The 25,367-nt window shown below is 43.7% G+C and overlaps 1 pseudogene; it reads left to right on the plus strand.

Annotated features, from left to right (window-relative positions):
- The first annotated feature begins 204 nt into the window (after positions 1-204).
- On the plus strand, positions 205-24,452 carry LOC120999074 (annotated as a pseudogene).
- The last annotated feature ends 915 nt before the right edge of the window (positions 24,453-25,367 follow it).

The following is a 25,367-nucleotide window of genomic DNA, read 5'->3' on the forward strand; positions in this document are numbered from 1 at the left end:
TCCTCGATGCATCAAGGATTCGTTTGTGTCACGTGACCACAGAGCAGGAGTGAAGTGCTCGCTATTACTCACCACTCCGTGGTCACCCGCCGGCCCTAACCACGCTGCCCTGTACTGTATTCTGACACATCGTCAGGTTATAGTGCACGTAAGTGCGCACTATGACCCAATGCTGTGTGACGTCAGGAGCAGCATGCGGAGAAGATGAGGAGCTGTGGAGCAGCGACCCTACAGGAAAGGTAAGTACTGGCGCTGGAGACATGGCTAGGAGGGGGAGATGGTGGCACTGGGGGGCAGCTGGTGGCACTGAGGCGGCAAGCTGGTGGCACTGAGGCGGTAAGCTGGTGGCACTGAGGCGGCAAGCTGGTGGCACTGGGGGGAGCCTGATGGCACTGGAGTAGCAGCTGATTGCACTAGGGGGCAAGCTGGTGGCACTGAGGGGGCAAGCTGGTGACACTGAGGGGGGGAAGCTGTTGGCACTGAGGGGGCAGCTGATGGCACTGAGGGGGCAGATGATGGCACTGGAGGGGCAGATGATGGCACTGGAGGGGCAACTAATGTCATTGGGGGAAACTGATAGTACTGGAGGGGCAGCTGATGGCATTAGGGGGAGCTGATGGCACTAGGGGGAGCTGATGGCACTAGGGGGGAAGCTGATGGCACTGAGGGGGCAGCTTATGGCACTGGGGGCAGATGATGGCACTGATGGAACAGCTGATGGTACTGGGGTGCAGCTGATGGCACTAGGGGGCAGCTGATGGCACTGGAGGGGCAGCTGATGGCACTGGAGGGGCAGATGATGGCTCTGGAGGGGCAGATGATGGCACTGGGGGGGAGATGATGGCACGGGAGGGGCAGCTGATGGCACTGGGGGGACAACTGATGGCACTGGGGGGGAAACTGATGGTACTGGAGGGGCAGCTGATGGCAATGGGGGGGAGCTGATGGCACTAGGGGGGAGCTGATGGCACTCGGCGGAAGCTGATGGCAATGAGGGGGCAGCTTATGGCACTGGGGGGCAGATGATGGCACTGGGGGGGCAGCTGATGGCACTGAGGGGGCAGCTGATGGCACTGAGGGGGCAGCTGATGGTACTGAGGGGGCAACGGGGGGGGGGGGGGGGGGGGGGGGGGCGGCTGATGAGTTTTTAGAAAGAAAAACGCTCTTTTAAGAGAACTTTCACACTTGCAGCAGAGGATTCCGGCAGGCAGTTCCGTCGCAAACGGATGCAAACGGATGTATTTGTGAGACGGATCCGTATACGGATCCGTCTGACAAATGTATTGCAATACCGGATCCGTCTTTCCGGTTGTCATCCGGAAAAATGGATCCGGTATTTTTTTTTCTCATTTTTAAAGGTCTGCGCAGGTTTTCCGGAACACTTAGTATGGGATCCGGCATTAATACATTTCAATGGAAATTAATGCCGGATCCGGCATTCTGGCAAGTGTTCAGGATTTTCGGCCGGAGAGAAAACTGCAGCATGCTGCGGTATTTTCTCCAGCCAAAAAATGTAAGAGGGATTGAACTGAAGACATCCTGATGCATATTGAACGGATTGCTCTCCATTCAGAATACATTAGGATAAAACTTTTTCCCTGTGACGGAACTCAATACCGGAAAAGAAAAACGCTAGTGTGAAAGTACCCTAATTAGTTTTTTGTTATTAGGGTACTTGATTAATCGTTGGATTAATTGATAGCATACTCAATTACAAAAATAGTAGATAGCTGCAGCCCTAGTGCCATGTGGCTATTGAACAGCCTCCGGGTGCAGCCATTCTCTAACAACCATACATATTTTTTTTATTTCTCTCTCAATGGAGTTGTATGAGGACTTATTTTTTGTGGAATGAGATGTCATCATTATTAGTACTATTTTTGGGGTATGATTTTTTGATAACTTTTTATTCTTGCTGTTGCTTTTTGGGTTTTGTAATTGTGGTGAACATCGTGTGGGAAAAATTACAGGTTATCTTTATTCTGCTTGTCAGTTTGATTACAGAGATACCAATTTTACATAGTTTTTTAACGTTTTGCCACTTTTACACAAAGCATTTATTTATTTATTTATAAATTTTTTATTTACCAAAACAGGTAAAAATTAACATTAGTACAGAATAGTACAGAATCATACAGAGTAATACATCACTAGGTTTGTGTAAGATCAGGGGCACCCTGAAGTACATATATCAAGCAATCAGTTACAGAGCATTGTATCACCTGGTTGGTGAGGCATAAGCAAGACAACTTCAATTTAATTGGAGCAACAAATCAGATCTCGAAAGGCCTGGGTAGGAGGAAGCCAAAATACCAAAAAACTCGGCCCAGATATGAGATAGGATGCAGGTGTAGCTAATAATTAGTAAACAACTGTCAGTTAGTGAGGGTGTGTGTTGGGTGAAAATCTATGAGCAGAGCATAGATGCCACTGCTTCACAAATCGAGCATGAGTACGTGATTCCCAAGCTGACAGCTCCTCAAAACAATAGAGCTGGTCTATTTTCAGTTTCCATTGTTCAATTGATGGAAGTGAAGTCTGTAACCAGAATTTTGGGATAATAAGTTGGGCCGCAATAAGCAGATGTTAAAAGATAGGGGGGGGGGGGGATCAATCTTCCTCTTCAAAGTAAGAAAATAGGGCCTTGGAAGGCGACGCTTGTATGGAAGTGTGGCAGATTCGATTACTCATTCGAAAAATGTCGTTCCACCAACTCCTAATTAAGGGACAATCCCACCAAATGTGAAAAAAGGTTCCCCTTTCCCCATGACACCTCCAGCATCTTTCAGACGTATCTTTGAAAAACAAGCAGGATCTGTCTGGTGTCATATACCACCTAATGAGGAGTTTGTAGCTATTCTCCTGGATCCAGACACACCTGGAGACTTTTTGGATGGACCTAAAAAGTTTAGGGAGAATAGGAAGGGGAAGTTCTCTACTTAAGTCTTTCTCCCAACTATAAATGAATGCCGGCTTGGTGAGTAAGGGGCCTGACCTCAGTCTGTTGTATAATTGTGAGACTAACTTTTTGGGGGGTTTCGGATCCGTTATCAAAGACTCCAACCATCCCAGCGGACGAAGTAGCTGGCCCTTTAAATTATTATTTAGCATAAAGGATCTGATAAAAGGGATTAGCGGTAAGCCACAGGGATTGGGGTTCAAAGCCTTCTCCATTTGCCTCATACCCATAGTTTTACCTTCGGGCTCTATGAATGAGGTTAATGGAACAGAGGATTCCCTCAATTCCCGTGGGGTAGAATTGAGCCTAATTGGAGTGGTTGTGCCCACTATATCCCTGACCAGGAGGAGAGGAGATGGAAAGGGCACAGCGCAGTGTGAGACGCAAAGCCATTTCCAAGCATCCAGAGTGTCCCGAAGCACAGGGTATGAGGAAAGGGGAGTAGAGGGTAAGTTAGGGTACCCTAGAAGTAGGGAGCGCAAGGGGATGCCTATTAAATGTTGTTCAAGAGGGACCCATTGCTTATCCGAGTTGAAACGTAACCATTCCACCGCTCTAGACAAGAGGATTGCTTTACCGTAGAGTTCCGGATCAGGGAGGCCTATTCCTCCACTACCTAATGGCCTTGAGAGAAGGGATAGTGATAGTCTGGTTTTTTTTCCATTCCAAATATAGGTTCTAAATTCACAAAGCATTTGTGAAAGAAAAAATCATGTTTTTGCGTCACCATTTTCTGAAAGCCATATTTTTAAAACATTTTCTGGAGATGATCTTGTGTGAAAGCTAGTTTTTTGCAGGATGAGGAGACATTTTCATTGGTATCATTTTGGGGTAGATACAACTTTGTGATCGCTTGTATTACGCGTTTTGTAAAAAAAAATTATTGTACATGGCTTGATGAGGAGAAAGGGTATTTTTTTATTTTTTTGTCTTACTGTGGGACCTTAAGTTTTCAGGGTTTGTTCCCTAATTCAGTGCAGTACAGTACATGCTCGTGGCATCTGACACAGCAGGGCCCAGCTCTCAGTAACAACCGGCCCCTGCACTGTTCGAGGGGGTACAGTGTTCGAAACGGCAGTTTAGGACAAGTATTCTCATCCTGTGTCGTTAAGAGGTTAATATGCAAACAATTAGTGATGCCAGAGCAGATAAATACAGTGGGCCAGATTTATCATTAGCTCAGGTCAGAATAATGTAGTGAAAAAGTCCCAAACGCTAAAACTGCGCACAAATTTGCAACTTTTTTCTGCTCTGCACTATGCTCGCCAGTTTTCTGAAAGTGGGCGTGTTTTCTTATGTAAATGAATCTCTAGACAGATTTACTATTGGGACTATTTAAAAAGTCGCAAAAAAGTCGCAAAAAAGTCGCAATTTCATGGTGAGGACCATGCTTATCTTATGAGACTTTTTAATAGAACATGCAACTTTTTCATAAAAACGTGCGACTTTTTCGTAAAGATGTGCGACTTTTGTAAAGCTGCTTACTGACGGATAAACTGCTACCGTCAAACCACATTTATTACAGTCTTAAAGGGCCGATCATAAATCTGACTTGGCTAAAACTGACTTTAGCCATATGTTAAAGTGGAGTGAAATGTCAGAGTAATGATAAATCTGGCCCAGTATGTATTGAAAAAGAGTTACACTTTTTAAGAGACTACATTTGGGTCATGGGTTTGAACTCCAACCAGGACAACTGCTGAATCTTTCAGTTCTTTCCACACTAGAGTTTTTCCCAGGTACATTGCGTTTCTCACATATGTTTACTAACTTCCATTCCATAACCATCTCTTTCCATCTAAATAGAGTATGTTTCACGGAAATTAGGCTGTACGTGCGCATTAAAACTTAGCTCACATAACATAAGGGCATACAAAGGGATCCAGACTGCTCACATGAAACACATCACATCATACTTATATTGCCAAATTAGAATTCGTCCATAATTTCCCAAAAGGTTCTGATTCTAACAAATCCATTTTTTTGTGATTTGTTGAGAGAATATAGTAGTATGCTACTCTGGATGTGTAGGCAATAAATATGAGTTGTTGGGGGGGTAATCTTTCTCATTACAGAGAGTACCTAGCACTTGTAGTATGTGCACGGAGTATTGAGTATTGTAGGCCAGGCAACACTTCTCTGAGTTTCTGGAAAAGATATTCAAATTAGCTTTCCTAAGCCTATCTGATGCCGGCAGATGTAAGATGTGCTAATTTTCATATAATTTACCCAGAAACCCAGAGGAGCATTGACTGGCCTACAATTCTCCTCATGCATATTCAATGCCTTCCATAAGATGAAATAGTACCCCAACTAAGGCCTCTTGAGCAGCCAAGCAAATTTTCCTTTGCTCAGCTCTGCTAAAGGGTAGTTACCCAGAAAAAAGCCTGCTTCCTGGTAAGAGACACTCTATTTTTCTAGCTTGCATGTCTCTTGTTCAGAAAAGCATTATGTGGGGACACAGGCACAGCATTAAATAATAAATGTTATTATTAAAAAGGACTAACTGAACAGTTTGAGGCTACCTCGAGGAGAAAATCTTATTATGAAAAAGCACTGTTGAATAGTTTGAGGCTACCACCAAAAACTTAGTAGATAAAAAATAGGAAACAATTGATCTCCACACACATACTAATGATGAAGCATACCCCTTACACAACAGAAACCCAAAAGCAGCATACTAGGCTTTCTCTCTCTCTCACTCTCATCCTACAGTCTTTCCAAAAAAAAAATTATAAATCCTAGGAGACCAGACTAGTGCTATAGTGCTATATATCAACTTTCAGAGCAACTGGAGTATATTTGTCTCAGGTAGAACCGATTCGTACCCCAAAAGAATTTCAAGAAATTCGCTCATCTCTAATTAGGACCTAAATGTCCAATTCATATATGAGTGTTTTGCAAATATCTATGGATTATGTTGTGTGGAGCAACATAAGGTATTTTGATAAATACAGTATTGACCTTATGGAAGTACATTGAGTGCCGTGGAATTCTCTCATTATTGACTTTGGCTGTAACAAGCCCTCCACACAGCATTGAGTTTGATGAGGACATTAATCTTCCTCACGGTACAAAGTTGCATACATCTGCAATTGGAAGTAAACCTATAACCCAGGGATTAGCATCCTCCGGCACTCCAGCTGTTGTGAAACTACAATTCCCAGCATGCTCCATTCATTTTTAAGAGAGTTCTAAAAAGAGCAGAGCATGTATGCATGCTGGGAGTTGTAGTTTCACAACAGCTGGAGTTCCGGAGGTTGCCTACCCCTGCTATAACCCATGTTATGCGTTTTGTTTTTGGCAGGATCCCCTTGATTTTAAAAGGTAAAACATCTATAAAGACTGGACTCTAGTGATGAGTGGCATAGGCAATATTCGAATTTGCGATATTTCACTAATTTTTGGCCGAATATTCGCCATAAATTAGCAAATTTGAGAATTCGTGATCTCCAGTCATTATTTACTTGATTGCGAAAATAGACAATGTAATATATTCGCAATAAAAATTAGCGATTAGAATATTAACGATCAACACTATTCGCGAATACGAATATATAGCACTATATTCTAAATATTCGCAAACTCTCGAAGTGGCAATATTCGCGATTAAAATTCGTGATTTGAATATTCGCACTCAACACTACTGGACTTCTGCTGCACAACTATGGTTTTTGTTTTTCATGTTGTACACACGCTCTTGTAAGTGATATGTTTTTTGGTTTTATTTATTTGCTCTTTCCAATGTATACATAGCAGCCAAATGTATGCCAAAAGGAACATACAGTCCTGATGAAAAGTTTAAGACCACTTGAAAAATCATATTTTACATTGTTGGATCTTAACAAGGTTCCAAGTAGAGCTTCAACATGCAATAAGAAGAAATGAGAGTGAGACTAAACATTTTTTGAGCATTCAGTTAATTGAAAATAACGATTAAACTAAAACAGGCTGTTTTTCAGCTGATCCAAATTTTAGGACCACATGCCTTTAAAAGGCCAAATCTGTGCAAAGATGTGGATTCATTGTCATTTTCTGTCAGGTAGTCAAACGTTGTGATGGCAAAGGCAAAAAAACTCTCCGTTTTTGACCGTGGTCGGGTTGTTGAACTGCATAAGCAGGGTCTCTCACAGCGCGCCATCGCTGCTGAGGTGGGACGCAGTAAGACTTTCTTAAATGATCCTGAGGGTTATGGAACAAAAAAGTCAAGTGGAAGACCCCAAAAAAATTCATCAGAACTGAGCCGGAGGATCCAATTGGCTGTCCGTCAAGACACTGGACGATCCTCGACCCAAATTAAGGCCCTTACTGGTGCTGACTGCAGCCCCATAACCATCAGACGGCATCTGAGACTGAAGGGCTTCAAAAACAAAAAAAGTCTTCAAAGACCTCGTCTCCTTGAATGTCACAGAACTGCTCGTTTGGACTGTGCAAGAGAGCACCAAACATGGGACATTCAAAGGTGGAAGAAAGTTTTATTCTCTGAGGAGAAAAGATTTAACCTTGATGGTCCTGATGGTTTCCAACGTTACTGGCATGACAAGCAGATCCCACCGGAGATATATAACATTTGCCCCCCAAAAAACTGATTGAGGCAGGGGTGTGATATACCTAGAATATACTTTCCGTATAGTGCATTTGTAATTTTCAGGAGTTGTGTGCAGTTCTGCTGAGATACCACAGCTATACAGAGGGACAAACGCTATTGGAACAAATAATTTGAACTGATGTGAAATACCAGTTACCCCCCCAAAAAAAATTATTGAGGGGTTTGATATACCTGCTTCCAGCAAATAATCATTAAGCGGTTCTATATACCTGCTTCCGCAAATACTGCTCTTCTATAGGGACTTTGTCACAGGGTCATTTTGAAAATGACATGCAGAGGAAGAGGCCGGCCATTCCGCAGGGGAGGTAGGGGTCGGGCAGGTGCACTAGGCCGGAGCCTAAGTGGGAAGTTGGAGAAGGTGTGTGCGATTACGTCAAAGGACGCACCAGAGTTGGTTGAGTGGCTCACTCAGCCTTCCGCTTCTGCACCCTCCTCATCCTCTGTATCTGCACCCCCTCACTCTCTGCTGTATGCATCCCCAAAGACACCACCACCACCATAGCCCCTCCACTCGAGTCAGAGGAATTATTTTCCCATCAATTCGCAGACCTTACCGATGCGCAGCCATTCTTGGCATCGGATGAAGAAGAGGAGGTAGCAACGGCCGCCACCCAGCGGTCTGACAACAGTACCCAGGTCAGCAAAAAGAAGACTGCAAATGTATCTGGAGCGAGCCATCCACCATGCACGGTCACATCTTGCGCTCCCAGGATGCCGGCACATGGCTCCTCAGTGTGTTTTTTTAACTTGTCAGCTGCTGATAATAGTGTTGCCATTTGCAGCCTGTGCTGTCAACGCTTAAGTCGCGGTAAGCCCAACACTCACTTAGGGACGACTGCCTTAAGAAGGCACCTGGCCTCCCATCACCAACCCCAGTGGGAGCAACGCCGTCAGAACCCACAAAGCCACACTCCTGGTGCTCCACGTCCTGCCTCTTCTCCTCTCTCCTCCCATTTCTCCTCCACTCCACCGTCCACCGTGCCGTTGTCACGTTCATCTGTCACAAGGCAGGCTTCCGTGGCCCAAATGTTCGAGCGTAAAAAAATGATGACGCCGGATAATCCTCTTGCCCAACAGCTGACCACTGGCTTGTCGGAACTGCCAGCCCGCCAAATACTGCCATATAAATTGGTGGACTCGGAGGCCTTTGGCAAATTTGTGGCCATTGGCACACCGCAATAGAAGGTCCACGGAAGGAAATATTTCTCCCAGAAGGGCATCTCAGAGCTATATGGTCACGTTCAGCGGCAAGTGAATGTATCTTTGGCACACAGTGTCGCTGCCAAGATACATCTGACCACAGACACGTGGTCTAGCAAACACGGGCAGGGAAGGTACATAACTTTTACTGCCCACTGGGTGAACCTTCTGACGGCTGTCAATCATGTAACCCGTGGCACCCGTGTGGATTTGGTGTTACCGCCACGGTTTTCATGCAGCCCTGCCTCTTCTTCCCCTCCTCCTACTCCATCCTCCGTCTTCTCCTCGGCTGACTCCTCCTTTTCCACTGCTACCGCCTCTTCCGCAGCACCCCCCTAGCTCCCCAGAACCTATTCGACGTGCCAGGTGAGACGTTGCCATGCTGTGCTGCGGCTGTTGTGCCTGGAAGCCAAGAGCCACACCGGTCCTGCACTCCTTTCAGCTCTGCGGTCACAGGCCGATCAGTGGCTAACCCCGCTCAATTTGACAGTTGGTAAAGTAGTGTGCGACAACGGTGCCAATCTGCTGAGCGCGCTGAATCAGTGCCAAATGACACACGTGCCATGCATGGCACACGTTCCTGAACTTAGTCGTGCATCGATTCGTTGTCAAGTACCCCATGGTACAAGACGTCTTGCCGCAGGCCAGGAAAATCTCTGCCCATTTTAGAAGATCTTGCACGGCCATGGCTCGCCTTGATGACGTTCAGGGGCGACACCACTTGCCCGTCAGACGTCTGATTTGTGACTGTCCGATGCGCTGGAACTCCACCTTGTATATGCTTGATAGGCTTCTCCAGCAGAAATGTGCCGTTAACGACTACCTGTACAAACTCTGCGGCAGGACAGGTTCTGGGGAGCTTGTTTTTTTTCACCACACCAGTGGCTGCTCATGCGCGACGCATGCAGACTTCTGCGGCCATTTGATGAGATCACCAAACTGGTCAGTCACAGCCAGGGCGCCATCAGTGACATCGTGCCTTACGCCTTCTTTCTGGAGCATGCATTTCGTTGTGTCATTGATCAAGCCGTCGAGGAGCAGGAGCAGGAAGATGAGGAAGTCTCAATGCTTAATGAATTCCCAGGGGGGCTACTCCATCTGAGACAAGTCAGCAGGAGTATGAAGAGGAGTCAGAGGAGGATGGTGCCTGAGGGGAGGAGGAGGAGGAGATAGAGAGGAGAAGGCTTTAAACTTTTCTGGGATCCCTGGTGTTGTCCATGGATGGGGGAGGAGACCGAGGACGACATTCTCCTGGGCGATGAGCAGGAGCCAGGCCACTCCACTGCTTCCAATTTAGTGCAAATGGCGGCCTTCATGCTCCAGTGTTTGAAGAAGGACCCCGGTATAAAAAGCATAAAGGGAAAGGACCAGTACTGGGTGGCAACGTACTTAGACCCCTGATACAAACACAAAATGGCGGACATGCTACCAGCATCACAGAGGGCTGTCAGAATGCAGCATTTCCAGACCTTGCTGTGAGAGATGCTGCATTATGTTGTTGCTGGCACTGGCAGAGGAATTTCCACCCACAGAAAAACGGTTGCGAGTACCAATCCTACAGTGCATGCAAGAAAAGGGCGGTTTGAAGAGGTGTTGGTCACTTCGGATATGAGATCATTCTTGCAGCCAACCCATCGACAGCCGCCCTCCGGATCCAGCCTCAGGGAACTCCTAGACTGTCAGGTGTCCGACTACATCGGGTTAACGGCCGATGTGGACGCTCTGAGAAGCGAGGAACCCCTGGACTCCTGGGTGTGCAGGCTTGACTTGTGGCCAGAGCTGGCACAATTTGCATGGAACTTTTGCAAGTATTAGACCCCAAAAAATTTTCATTTCCAAAGGGGTCATGGGAGTCCACTGAAGGGGTCTTGTATAGTATGAGTTGGGGTGGGCGGCTAAAAATTGATTGGCATAAATATTAGTTTGCTCCACCATCATGTCTATCAATTCATCAGAAAAAAAAAGTGGAAAAAATCAGTGTTCACATGAATGCCTGTAGTGGCCGTAATGTCCGGCAACTGAGGTACAAAGTTAGTAGCAGAAGTCCGGCTGGGGTCATTTGTAGAAGCTGATGTGCTGCTAACTCTACTGCGTCTGTGAGAGGGTTTGTCAACTGATGAATCAGAAGAAGAGCTATACATAAGAAAAGATTCTTCTTCTACACTGTCAGAGTCAGACTCTGAGGCTAGTATGGCATAAGCCTCCTCGGCGCTGTACACCCATGAAACAGACCCGTAAAACAGACCTGTTAAAAATTTTTGGGGAAAAACACACTCCAAAAGTGCCCCTCATTTGTCCCCTGTGCCCTTCATCACCCCTCATTTGTCCCCTGTGACCCTCATCACCCCTCATTTGTCCCCTGTGCCGGTCACTGTGTGCTGTCTGCCAATAGCGACAGTACATCAGCACCCTAGTCACTGTCATCTATACTGTCAGTAACCTGTCAGTAACCTGTTTTTGGCAAATCATTAGGGTTAGTTAGGAAGTTATCAATGTTAGAGCTCTAATTTTAGGGTAAGTTGGACGTTTATTGGAAAAAAAAAAAAATATATATATATATTGTGGACGTCCGTACTTGTCTCCGATTATAAATACTCTGCTTCAAACCCCCCCCCATACCTCCGAACCTCGATCTTCTATCTGTGACCAGTCCTTGTCACTGAATTTGCCAGCAGTAACAAATTTCTGTCACCAGTGATATAAAGCTCCACTGATTTTGGAGCACTTTTCTTTTTTTTTTTCTGAATAAAAAAAAAAAATATATATATATATATATATATATATATATATATATATATATATATATAAATTTTACAAATTTACAAAATGTCTCAACGGGTGTACAGCGCCGAGGAGGCTTATGCCATACTAGCCTCAGAGTCTGACTCTGACAGTGTAGAAGAAGAATCTTTTCTTATGTATAGCTCTTCTTCTGATTCATCAGTTGACGAACCCTCTCACAGACGCAGTAGAGTTAGCAGCACATCAGCTTCTACAAATGACCCCAGCCGGACTTCTGCTACTAACTTTGTACCACAGTTGCCGGACATTACGGCCACTACAGGCATTCATGTGAACACTGCAGGGTTCACGGAAGCTGATTTTTTCCACTTTTTTTTTCTGATGAATTGATAGACATGATGGTGGAGCAAACTAATATTTATGCCAATCAATTTTTAGCCGCCCACCCCAACTCATACTATACAAGACCCCTTCAGTGGACTCCCATGACCCCTTTGGAAATGAAAATTTGGGGTCTAATACTTAATATGGGGATAATTTAAAAACCATCACTACGGTCATATTGGAGTAATGACCTTTTACATCACACGCCAATATACCGCACCATTATGTCCAGGACCCAATTCAAAAGTCTCCTGAAATTTCTACATTATAACAATAATGCAGATTGTCCACCCCCTAATGATCCTGGATACGATCGTTTATACAAAATTCAGACCATTATAGATCATTATAATCTCAAGTTTGCCCAGGTATACACCCCCCAAAAGCATCTGTCCATTGATGAATCCCTTGTGCACTTCAAGGGCAGACTGCATTTTTGCCAATACCTGCCCAACAAACGGGCCAGATATGGCATCAAACTCTACAAACTATGTGAAAACCAAAGTGACTATACACATAAATTTAGAGTTTATGATGGAAAAGATTAAAAAATTTAACCCCCAGAGTGCCCCCCTCTCCTTGGAATAGCAGGCAAAATAGTATGGGACTTGATTCACCCCCTGCTAGGTTAAGGGTACAACTTGTACCTTGACAACTTCTACACAAGTGTTCCACTACTGAAATGCCCAGAGACACTGTTGCATGCGGAACTATCAGACGAAACCAAAAACATCTGCCTAAAAATTTTATAGACCAAAGAATAAGAGTGAGGGAAAGCAGGGCAGTTTGAAGTGATAACATGATGCTTATTAGGTACAAAGACAAGCGTGACATCTTTGTACTTACTACCATACATGCTGACAGATCCACACCTGTTCCAGTTCATGGATCCACAGAATCAGTCCCCAAACCTGTGTGCATCCAGGACTATAATAAGTTTATGGGAGGGGTGGATCTGTCAGACAAGGTATTGCACCCATACACTGCCCTCCGCAAAACTCGGGCATGGTATAAAAAATAGGCATTGCACCTGACGCAAATTGCCCTCTATAATGCTTTTGTAATATACAGAAGTGCAGGAAACAGAGGAAAATTCCTGCACTTTCAAGAAAAAGTAATAAAGACCTTTTTATTTGGGGAACAGGAAGGGAAAGGGAGCAGGGCCACAGGAAGTGAGAGCAGAATAATACAAGGACAGCATTTCCCTGGGGTAGTTCCCCCCACAGAGACACGGAGAAGGCCGGGTATGCTCCAGAAATGGAATCAGGAAAGACACAATTCATCATTGTGAGACGTGCCCCCTCAAAGCCAGGTCTATGCTTAAAAGATTGTTTTAGAATCGACCACACCTCTGTTGACTTTTAACTAAACCCCCTTTGATCATTTTATAAAACACCCCCTTGAAACTGTATGCTGGTAAAAATTCTAATTTCCTGTTTCTCCACATTTCAATTGGCATTCTAATAAAACCCATAACAAAGCTTAAAATTCTCATTACACCCCTAGAGGAATACCTTGACGGGTGTTGTTTTATAAAAGGGGACTAGAACTTTGTATGTTCTGGTAGCTCAGTGCCTCTGCAATGTGATTACATATATTATACAACATGTTTCTTTGATATAATTTGAGACCCTTGTTTCTTTTAGCTGCTATATTTGGCGACTATGTGCTACCATATAAAGCTTATATACAGTCAGGTCCATAAATATTGGGACATCGACACAATTCTAACATTTTTGGCTCCATACATCACCACAATGGATTTGAAATGAAACGAACAAGATGTGCTTTAACTGCAGACTGTCAGCTTTAATTTGAGGGTATTTACATCCAAATCAGGTGAACGGTGTAGGAATTACAACAGTTTGCATATGTGCCTACCACTTGTTAACGGACCAAAAGTAATGGGACAATTGGCCTCTCAGCTGTTCCATGGCCAGGTGTGTGTTATTCCCTCATTATCCCAATTACAATGGGCAGATAAAAGGTCCAGAGTTCATTTCAAGTGTTCTATTTGCATTTGGAATATGTTGCTGTCAACTCTCAAGATGAGATCCAAAGAGCTGTCACTATCATTGAAACAAGCCATCATTAGGCTGAAAAAACAAAACAAACCCATCAGAGAGATAGCAAAAACATTAGGCGTGGCCAAAACAACTGTGGTGGATGACCGAATAATTCTTTCCCTGGTGAAGAAAACGCCCTTCACAACAGTTGGCCAGATCAAGAACACTCTCCAGGAGGTAGGTTGTATGTGTGTCAAAGTCAACAATCAAGAGAAGACTTCACCAGAGGGAATACAGAGGGTTCACCACAAGATGTAAACCATTGGTGAGCCTCAAAAACAGGAAGGACACAATAGAGTTTGCCAAACGACATCTAAAAAAGCCTCCACAGTTCTGGAACAACATCCTATGGACAGATGAGACCAAGATCAACTTGTACCAGATTGATGGGACGAGAAGAGTATGGAGAAGGAAAGGAACTGCTCATGATCCTAAGCATACCACCTCATCAGTGAAGCATGGTGGTGGTAGTGTCATAGCGTGGGCATGTATGGCTGCCAATTGAACTGGTTCTCTTGTATTTATTGATGATGTGACTGCTGACAAAAGCAGCAGGATGAATTCTGAAGTGTTTCGGGCAATATTATCTGCTCATATTCAGCCAAATGCTTCAGAACTCATTGGACGGCTCTTCACAGTGCAGATGGACAATGACCCAAAGCATACTGCAAAAGCAACCAAAGAGTTTTTTAAGGGAAAGAAGTGGAATGTTATGCAATGGCCAAGTCAATCACCTGACCTGAATCAGATTAAGCATGCATTTCACTTGCTGAAGACAAAACTGAAGGGAAAATGTCCCAAGAACAAGCAGGAACTGAAGACAGTTGCAGTAGAGTCCTGGCAGAGCATCACCAGGGATGAAACCCAGCGTCTGGTGATGTCTATGCATTCCAGACTTCAGGCTGTAATTGACTGCAAAGGATTTGTAACTAAGTATTAAAAAGTTAAAGTTTGATTTATGATTATTATTCTGTTCCATTACTTTTGGTCCCTTAACAAGTGGATATCAAATGTCTGTCTAATATACCTCCAGCCACATAATCACTTGATCTTTTATGTACGGTGAATGCATAATTTTTGGGTCCTGTAATCTAACTGGCCAACAGTAAAATTATTATACGGTCACCGCCTAATGTACCTCCAGCCAAATTATCAATTGTTCTTTTCTGTACGGTCAATGCCTAATGTTTGGGGCCTGTACTACACTGGCCTGCAGTAAAATTTATATTAAATGACCTTCTAATATACCTCTAGCCACATAATTACTTGTTCTTTTCTGTCTGGTGAATGCCTAATGTTTGGGACCTCGGAGGAATTCAACACCTGTTGACGACGACCACGTGTTATCGAATTTCAACTATTATCATTTGTTTTTTTTTCAAGAGGGGGGATTTCGTTAGCCATGTTTTTAATCCAATTTTATATTTTTTGTTCTTTTAAACATATGTATTTGACATCTATTTGTACTGGCCTGCAGTAAAATTGATATCCAATGACCGTCTAATATACCTCCAGCCACATAATTACTGGATGTTTTCTGTCAGGTGAATGCCTAATTTTCGGAGCCTGTACTCCTGTGGCCTAAAATAAAAATTTTCTAGGCTCCAGCAGGCCACATTTTTGAGAGTTTCCCTTTAAGACGCATAAAAATGGCCCCTGATTAAAATACATATTTTTTGTGGGAATTTTTGCCATTGATCCCCCTCTGGTATGTCACTGTCCATGTTGTGGGATGATTTGTACAGTTCTTGTAAGTATTTGGTGGCTGCAATAAAGGTTTTTCAGGTTCGCCTGCCTTTAAAGTGAATTGGGCCCACTGCGAACTTGTGGTTTGCGAACATTTGATCGCGTTCGCGAATTGTCCCAGCTGATGTTCGTCCATCACTATTTAGAACTGTTTGTATGTATGAGACAGACCGATTTATAGGAAATGTTGTTAATAAACCTGACCGTGTACGAGACATGCGCTTTTCTCCGATCGTCTTTATTTAGGATGCAACCGTGGACACAATTTATGTTATACCTGGTTCTATCATTTGCTGATCTGAGTATGTGCTCTATAACATTTTCAGGAGAATGTACAACATTGTATGGTATGTCTATACTTGTTATTTTATTTTATAAAAATAATTTTAAAAAGAAAAGAATGAGCACCGAGCTTAGGGTTCGTCAAAGTCATTACTGCCTACGGGCTCCCTGTTTGAAATGTGATCAGTGTAACCTCTACCACACCTCTTGACACCGCATGCTATAAATAATGTGACTAAGTGACTAGCATGCTTCTGAATGATGATGAGTATTTAAAACTGTATTAGCATTCAGGTACGCTTGCCCCCAGCAAGAGTGATTCTGATCCAGAGTTTGCTATTGGGAACTGTACATATTTCAGTTCCCTAAGGTATCAGCATGTGTACTTCAAAACCGGATTTACACTGTAATGGAAATGATTTAAAATATTGCATATGGATTGAATATTATAGCAGTATATATTATACTGTTATTGCTAGTACAGCTTAAGTGTACTGTAGGTGCATTATTTCACAATGGAAAACTTCCCATAGAGTTATACGATAGCGGCCTATAGTGAATAAATAATTTAACAATCTATAGAGAGATAATTCCATATACTGTATAGTTCAATTCTTATAGAACACCAGAAAACCGAAGCTTTTTTAACCATTCAAAGGAATTATCAATTTAGGCAATAAGAAAAAAAAAGTTTTTTTTTTTATGGTTTCTCCCTTACCACATTCTGACAGCCATGCCTGCATTTGGTTTACTTTACTTACGCACTTATATAGCGCTGACATATTCTGCAGCACTTTCCAGACATTAGCATCCAGCTGTCCCCAATGGGAATCACATTAGTTATCTGCATGGTAAGCTGATGGCTGAGGAGACCCAAAATGGCAGCACTTATTAGACAGTGGCAGGCTGTACAGGGACACACACAGTCCCAACCACCAGCTGGCCGGGTAATAGCAGAGTGCTCCGGCGCTCGCTGTTTCAGTAGCTCTCACTGCGGTGCATGAGAACTACACAAACAGTGTAGCACAAGCTATGCTGTTTCTGAGTTAGGTGGACAGCATAGCTTGCTGTGCCACGCTCTTTCTGTAGTTCTCATGCACCGCAATGGGACCTACTGAAACAGCGAGCGCCGGAGTGCGGCTCACCGGCTGGGGGGTGATCGGGACTGTGTCTCATCTTGCCTTGGTAACGGCAAGATGAGACAACACTTTTAAGTCATAGCAATAGATGCTCCAGAATTATTGCATGGGGAATGCAGGTAGTTACTAAACTGATGTGAGAGAGGTGAAAGGTCCTTTTTAAAAGGGATGTGTAGAGGAGTAATATTGGAATGTAGTGTTTTATTTTTCTTTGTGTTTCTCGAATCCTATTTACTGTGGCAACTTCTGCTTTGCGTTGAGTGCTGCTGTTTAGCTTACTTGTAATCTGCATACCCAAGTTTGTTATTGCCAACAATGTTGGTTTGTTATTGCCAATTTTAATCTATTTTCGGTGGCCTAGATGCATCATATTTCAAAGTTTTCAACAGTACATTTCATTTGCCACATTTTTGCCCATACTGCCAACTCATCAAGGTTATAATATTTTACAAAGAAGTTGATGTCAAGGGTAGATGTTAAAGGTGCATAAAAACACATGATGAATGTTGATCCTACAAGTATTACCAAAGCTTTAAGGGGGTCATTTATTAAGACCAGTGTTTCAGATGCCGGTCTTATTTAAGCCCCTGCTCTGGCAGTGGACCCGCCAAAGTTATATAGAGGCGTCAGCCTTAATGTAAGACAGCTTCCTTGCTTACATTTAGAACATTTTCTACGCCTAAAACAGGCGTAGAAAATGATTAATGAGACAAGCCTAGTTTCCCGTCCCCTTCCTCACCCACGTCACGCCCACTTTATTAGACCTGGCGTGAGTGGGGAAAAGTCACAGATTAGTTATTAGAAAGTTAATTGTGCCCCAATCTGTGCCAGAAATATGTCTAATATAGGTGTATTTCTGATCATAAAAGACCCCCTAAGAGTCTCTAACAAGACATACTCCATTTAGACAGCAACACAAAATGTCTTTAATACACACAATCTGTTTCTAATGTTGCACGTGTCTTTTGTAAGCTCAGTGGCGAAAGTCATATTAAACTTAAATTATAATGCTACATAAGCTGTAAATAGACCTTGTCAATTTCTATGTACACAGCGCTGTAGTTTCCTTAGGAAAAACCTTGACATTTATAGTTGTAAGGGTTAGCAAATCTTTGGCTGCGGACCCTCCTGGTGGTCACATGATATGCACTCAGCACACACAAGATGTTTAACTTACACCGGAGATGTTGTGTCATGTTCCTGTTCCAAGCAGTCTTATTAAAGCCTGATACTGAAGGAAGCTTGACAAGAGGAGTTCCACAATATGCCGCATCCCACATAGCTGGATAATAAAACAGGCATGTAAGATGGAACATAATCTGGTATTCAGGGGATAATTCCTGGAAGGCAAAGCATACCTTGGGGTGAATTTAGGAGCTAAAAATTTTATTCAGTTTGGCTGAGTCTGCATTGGTGTACATTAAACCAAATTTATCAAATGTTAATTTTGGTGCATCTTTAAACATTTTAGTCTAGAAATGTTACTCCAGTTTTTTACAACACCCCCTTACTGGAATGAGTTTGAAACTTAGAGTAAGGCTGGGTTCAGACGGGCGTTGCGGGAAAAGATGCGGGTGCGTTGAGGGAACATGCATGATTTTTCCCCGCGAGTGCAAAGCGTTTTAATGCCTTTTGCATGTGCGTGAGAAAAATCGGCATGTTTGGTACCCAGACCCGAACCCGGACTTCTTCACAGAAGTTCGGGTTTGGGTTCAGTATTCTGTAAATTTTATTATTTTCCCTTATAACATGGTTATAAGGGAAAATATTAGCATTCTTTAATACAGAATAGAGATGGCCTTGCGGTTCACCCGGCGGTCGTTTCGGGGCGAACTTTGCGTGTTCGCGATTCGCCGAACATATGGAGAAATTCGCGCCCGCCATATTCTTTTACATTGTGAAGAACTTTGACCCATGACACATCCATCAGGTGGTACAGGACAGCCAATTGAGACATTTCAGTACATGGACATACCCCCTATCTTATAAATAAACCTGATCTGGCCGCCATTTTACATTCAGTGTTTTGCCAGTGTAGGGAGAGGTTGCTGTGTGGGGCAGGGACAGGCTGTTAGGAACACCAAACACTAGCTAATAGGGCTACAAAAGTAGCACTAGTATAGGTGTACTATCGATAGGTGTGATACACAGAGGGGTGTGATATACTTAGGGGCCTAGGGGCTAGGGGCTTAATAGGGCCATTTTTATATAGGGTAAGGTTCCGGACGGGGTCACTCTTATCAGGGCGGGTGGTCTGTGGTTAGGCTATCAGGGCCAGAATAGCACCCCCCTGTAGGGCAATATCAGGGACAGTTCTTTGCCCACCCTGTCCTTCAATACCACATCATCATCTAGCCCAGGGATAGATGTTTTTTTGCTTTCCCTCCTGGATTCATCAATGTACACTAGAACCCCGGATTGTGGTAGGACATATGGTTTCTGATTGGGTGCCGCCGAGCACCTGATTTAGTGCCACCGAGCACTTGTTATTGCCTACCACATCTATGCTTTTTGGTTAACTTTAATAATTTCATTTATTTTCATTTTGAGGGATATCTTTTCTATTCACATGTCCGCAAAATGGGTCTGCATCCGTTCCGCAATTTTGCGGAACGGGTGCAGACCCATTAATTTTCAATGGGGCCGGAATGTGCTGTCCGCATCCGCGGATCCGCACTTCCGCATCCGTGCTTCCGTTTCCGCAAAAAAATAGAACATGTCCTATTCTTGTCCGCAATTGCAGACAAGATTAGGCATTTTCTATTATAGTGCCGGCGATGTGCGGTCCACAAATTGCGGAATGCACATTGCCGGTGTCCGTGTTTTTGCGGATCTGCAAAACACTTACGGACGTGTGAATGGACCCTCATAGTAACATTATTAAAGGTTATGTTTTATCTTCATGTATATTCTAATGGATTGCCTTCCTTGTACAATGTTATAATATACTTTCTATGTTAGAAAGTATATTATAGTGCATTTGTATTGTGCGGCAGTTGTGTGCGGTTCTGCTGCGATACCGCAGGTATATAGAGGGACAAGGTTATTGGAACAAATAATTTCTACTGGTGTGATATACCAGTCGTCCCCCCAAAAAAACTGATTGAAGCGGGGTGTTATATACCAATATACTTTCTTTATAGTGCATTTGGGTACTGTATAGTGCATTTGCGCATGTGCGTACGCGAAAATTATAGTGCCGATATTTCGCATTGAAAACAAAAAAAAATGGAGATCGCAAATTTGAATAATACATCTGGTATGTCACTGTCCATGTTGTGGGACTATTTGTGCACTTCTAGTAATTATTTCTTGGCTACAAATATGAGCTGAAGGTTTTTCAGGTTCGCCTGCCATTAAAATGAATGGGACCCGCCGCGAACTTGCGGTTTGCGAACATTTGATCGCGTTCGCGAACCGCCCCGGCAGATGTTCGTCCATCACTAAAACAGAATGCTTAGTAGAAGGTCAATTGAATGCTATTGTTATAAGGGAAAATAATACAGTGAATAGACTTTCGTCCTAGCAACCATGCGTGAAAATCGCACTGCATCCGCACTTGCGATTTTCACGCAGCCCCATTCACTTCTATGGGGCCTGCGTTGCGTGAAAAATGCACAATATAGAGCATGCTGCAATTTTCACGCAACGCACAAGTGATGCGTGAAAATTACCGCTCATGTGCACAGCCCCATGGAAGTGAATAGGTCCGGATTCAGTACGGGTGCAAAACTCGCTCGTGTGAAAGGGGCCTAAAGCTCCTCAACATTGCAAACCTTGCCCAACTTTCCAAAACTGGAGTGAGCGGTGTAAAAAAAAAGTCCAAACATTGTGGGACACGTAACATCAAAAAAGAAGCAAAAAGCCCTATTTGGAGAGCAGGATATGATGCATCTCCCCCCAAGTGGGTTTAAAAAATATATTTAATGTATATGACATAACTTATGTCATAACTTATCTGCACATCTGGATAATTGATCTGAATTAACTCTTATGTGACTATGACCCCAGAGTTCTCTTTGTCACTAATAGACACCTCTTCTCATAACACCAGAACGATTAAGCTCAGTCAAATGCAAGAAATTTGTACCATTTTTGTGGGGAATAAGTTAGTGGCTTTCTACTACAGTATCTAGCACCAAATTATGAAAGTAGAAAAAGGCAACACTCCTTTAAAAATTCACTGGATATGGGTGCCAGTGTTCCAGATCCAGATGAGGTATCCAAAACAATATAAAAGGAAAAACACAGCACTCCTGTAGCTTTTCAATGTGCAAAAAAACTTTTTATGCAACCATGTCCCAGTAATGTTTCTTCTGGCCTGAGAAAGGTCATGTGATTGGACTCAAATGTTACTGGGACATGGGCGAATAAAAAGTTTTTTACACATTGAAAAGTTACTGTACAGGAATGCTCCGATTTTCGATTATGGCACTTAATTATGTTTTTTTAAGATATATGGTGCTATCCTCGTAGATTGTGAGCCCTTACAGGCAGGGCCCTCTCTCCTTCTGTACCAGTCTGTAATGCGTCTTGTTCATGCTTATTGCAATTGTCTGTATTATGTATGTACACCCCTTATCATATGTACAGCGCCATGGAATGAATGTCGCTTTAATAATAAATTATAATCATGCATGCTTTTAATTGCTACTTATGCTGCTGTTTTGACACTAGGTGGTGGGGACCATCTTATTTTTCTATGGGCCCTACAAACTCTAGCTATGCCACTGCGCTCTCCCTGCTGCCTGCCTATGCTGGTCTCGTGTCCATTAGAGATGAGCAAATGTTTTAAAAAAAAATTTAAGTCGGTTTGCGGTAAATTACTTTAAAAAAAACTGCTATTTCCTGGCTGCAGAGAGCCTTTATAGTGGTGTAGAACACTGTGCCTTGCATAGGGAGTCTGCTTTGGTAGTGAAATAATACTGTGAGTCCGTATGACATGCAGATGGCAGGCGTCACACTTAGAATCACTGCACACTTCACTTATTTGGGCAGTCACGGGGCCAAAACTGACCACATAACTCAAGTATGAACTCAGCCTTACAGGTCGATGTTAGCACCAAGAAGAAGCGCACTTCTTTTACACCGTCATCATAAATGTCCACATAGATGTCTACAGAACCTGTTCTATTAAATGCCTATACAAGTAGAGCCCCCCTGACAGAGTGGAGAGGGTGTCAGCAGTAAGTTTGTGTGTACGTCACTGATTATTTTGCCCTTCCTCTGATCCGTCAGAACAATAACCCACAAAAAACAGATCCTGTCTGTGGAGCATCCGCCTTTACTCGGTCAGCATTTGGTCAGTAATCCATCAGTATTGCTAATGCCCAAAAAAACAGGAGGGGATCCAAAACAGAGATGACACGTGAACGGAATATTTGCAAGTCTTCTGTGTTTTGTACCCACTCCTGCTTTTGGCTACCAAATCACAAGTCAATTCTGATGGGACCATACAGGCCTTACAGCTGCTACACAGACAGGATCCGTTGTACGTCTCATTTTACCTTCCTTCAGACAGATCAGAGGAAGGGTCAAATAAATTATGTCAGCCAAGCCCAAAATGCTAAATAGTGGCCCAGCAATGAAGTAGGGAGGGTGGGAACAGTATGAGAAGTCCACAGAGTGGCTCTATGACATTGTGGTGAGGTGAAATCCATATAAGGAGACCACAGAGTGGCCCAATGACAGTCTGTAGGTGGCGGCAACATCAGGAGGCTGCAGAGTGGCACAATGACAGAGTGTGGAGGTGAAAGCAGCATGAGGAGGCCACAGAGTGGCAAGATGATATAGTTTGGAGGTGGCGGAAGCATCAGGAGCCCACAGGGTGGCACAATGACAGAGTCTGTAGGTGACAGCAGCATCAGGAGACCGCAGAGTGGCACAATGACAGAGTGTGGAGGTGGCGGCAGCATCAGGAGGCCACAGAGTAGCAAGACGACGAGAGATTGTGGAGGTGTTATCAGCATGAGGAGGCCACAGAGTGGCATGACGAAAAATTGTGAAGGTGTCAGCAGCATGAGGAGACCACCTCGGCTCGGCAAAATTTAATAATACATGTTCTCCGGCACAAAAGGCTTGGCAAATTGATTCTCTGGGAATTTCCATTGAAGATTGGGATAATATATTGGAGAATTTAAGTTTAGTTTCTTATCATTTTAATCAAGTTTTGGTTTTATTTAATATTAAATATTTAATTTAAAAAATTAAGTGTTGCCTAGGACAGGAGAGAATCGGACAGTCTTCTGGTTATTCGACGTTGTGGTTGCGATGGAGAAAGCATTCCAAAAAACAATTTCTCTCCACCTGGAGACGAATCCTGTCAAGATTGATGCAAGTGCAGTATCGGCTGCTCATAGAGCCAGATACTTCTGAGGGAACCTGCCTGGCATGAACAGGCCTCTAGTAGCTACAGACAATGAGAAGACAAAGCTTCAAGATTGCTTGGAGCCGAGAAGAGTCGTGAAGTTTATCAAGATTCAAACCATAACTACCAGGCCCTGGTCTCTTTGTCAGGGAAAACATCACGAGTTCCCAGTCATCATTGAAAAAGAAAAGAATCAACGTTGAAATATATGGCATCAGAGGTGTGTGAGGATGCCATCACGATAGGACGTGTACGCCATCCAGGGCAGATTGTATATGTGGGCAGAATATAACCAGGAAACAGATTAAAGAGTGGGGACACTTCAATCTGATAACTAGTGGCAGTCCTTGTAATTAATTATCTGTGGTTAACCCGCACCGGAAAGGCCTTTATGCAGGCAGTGTACAACTGTTTTTTGACTTTCTACGATTACTCAATAAAGTGTTGCTTAAGACAGCGGAGAATCGGAGAGTCTTCTGGTTAATCGAGAACGTGGTTGTGATGGAGAAAGCATTCCAAAAAACTATTTCTCTCCACCTGGAGACGAATCCTGTCAAGATTGATGCAAGTGCGGTATCGGCTGCTCATCGAGCTAGATACTTCTGGGGGAACCTGTTTGGCATGATTAGGTCTATAGTAGCTACAGACAATGAGAAGGCAAAGCTTCACAATTGCTTGGAGCCCGGAAGAGTCGCAAAGTTCATTAAGATTCAAACCATACCTACCAGCCCCTGGTCTCTTTGTCAGGGAAAACATGACGAGTTTCCAGTCATCATGGATGGGAAGGAGGACATCCTGCAGTGCACGGAGATAGAGGGTCTTCGAATTCCCCCCGCACCAGACGGATGTCTCAGAAATGAACCGCTGCTCCCGACAGAAGCTCTTGGGAAGGTCATGGAGCGTCCCGGTCATCCGGCATCTATTCACCCCGCTGAAGGGTTATTTTGAAAGTGTTTAGAAGCCACAAGGGGCCTCCACGCTGCATATCTATCATGGAGATACCCAAGTGCGATCAGCTACATCATCATAGAGTTCTGTCTGCACGTTATTGATGTCCTCCTCAGCCGTCTCTGTGTCAGGAGCCTGACCGCTCGCCACTCGCCTTATCACTACTTGCCCGCCTAGTGAAGGAAAGGACAGAGGCAGGTTAGGACAGGTGAGGGCACAGGGCCTGCTCCCGGGCCATGCCAACTAAGGGTTGTGTCTGATGAACCCACTGACTCTTGGCTGGGGGTGTCTAATGTAAGTTGCAACGAAGTCAAAGATCGAGTCAACTATTCAAGAACTGCTGGGTTGCTGGTCACGACACGACCGCTAGCTGACACTGGGAGCTCAGGCCTCTCGAAGTGACCCCTGCTGCCACAGCCCCTTACTCTGCTGCGACCTCTGCCTGCGCCAGAAACATTCAAGCCTCTGCCACTCCCCTGTGCAGGGCCTGGCACTTGTTTGCCTCACAAACAGTTAGATCAAATAACCAAAAGTTAGATCAAATATTTTTTATTTCGCCACTAATACACAGCAAACAGGGCTTTAGACTATATCACTGCACCGCTAAACGGCGAATAGGCCCTAATTTTTTTCAATTTTTACGCAAAAGGCTTTTTAACAGATAAGTGCAACAATAAATGTGAATATAGTTGTATTTCGCCAGTAATACAAGGCAAACTGGGCTGTAAAATATCTCACTGCACCACAGAACGGCAAATAGGCCCTAATTTTATTTATTTTTTACACAAAAGGACTTTCAACAGAAAAGTACAACTATGAACGGCAAATATATTTGTATTTCGCCAGTAATAACGGCAAAGTGGCTGTAAAATATCTCACTGCACCACTGAACGACAATTGGGCCCACACTCACTGAACGGCAATT

The sequence above is a fragment of the Bufo bufo genome, chromosome 4 (genome assembly GCF_905171765.1).
Source record: "Bufo bufo chromosome 4, aBufBuf1.1, whole genome shotgun sequence".
NCBI lineage: Eukaryota > Metazoa > Chordata > Amphibia > Anura > Bufonidae > Bufo > Bufo bufo.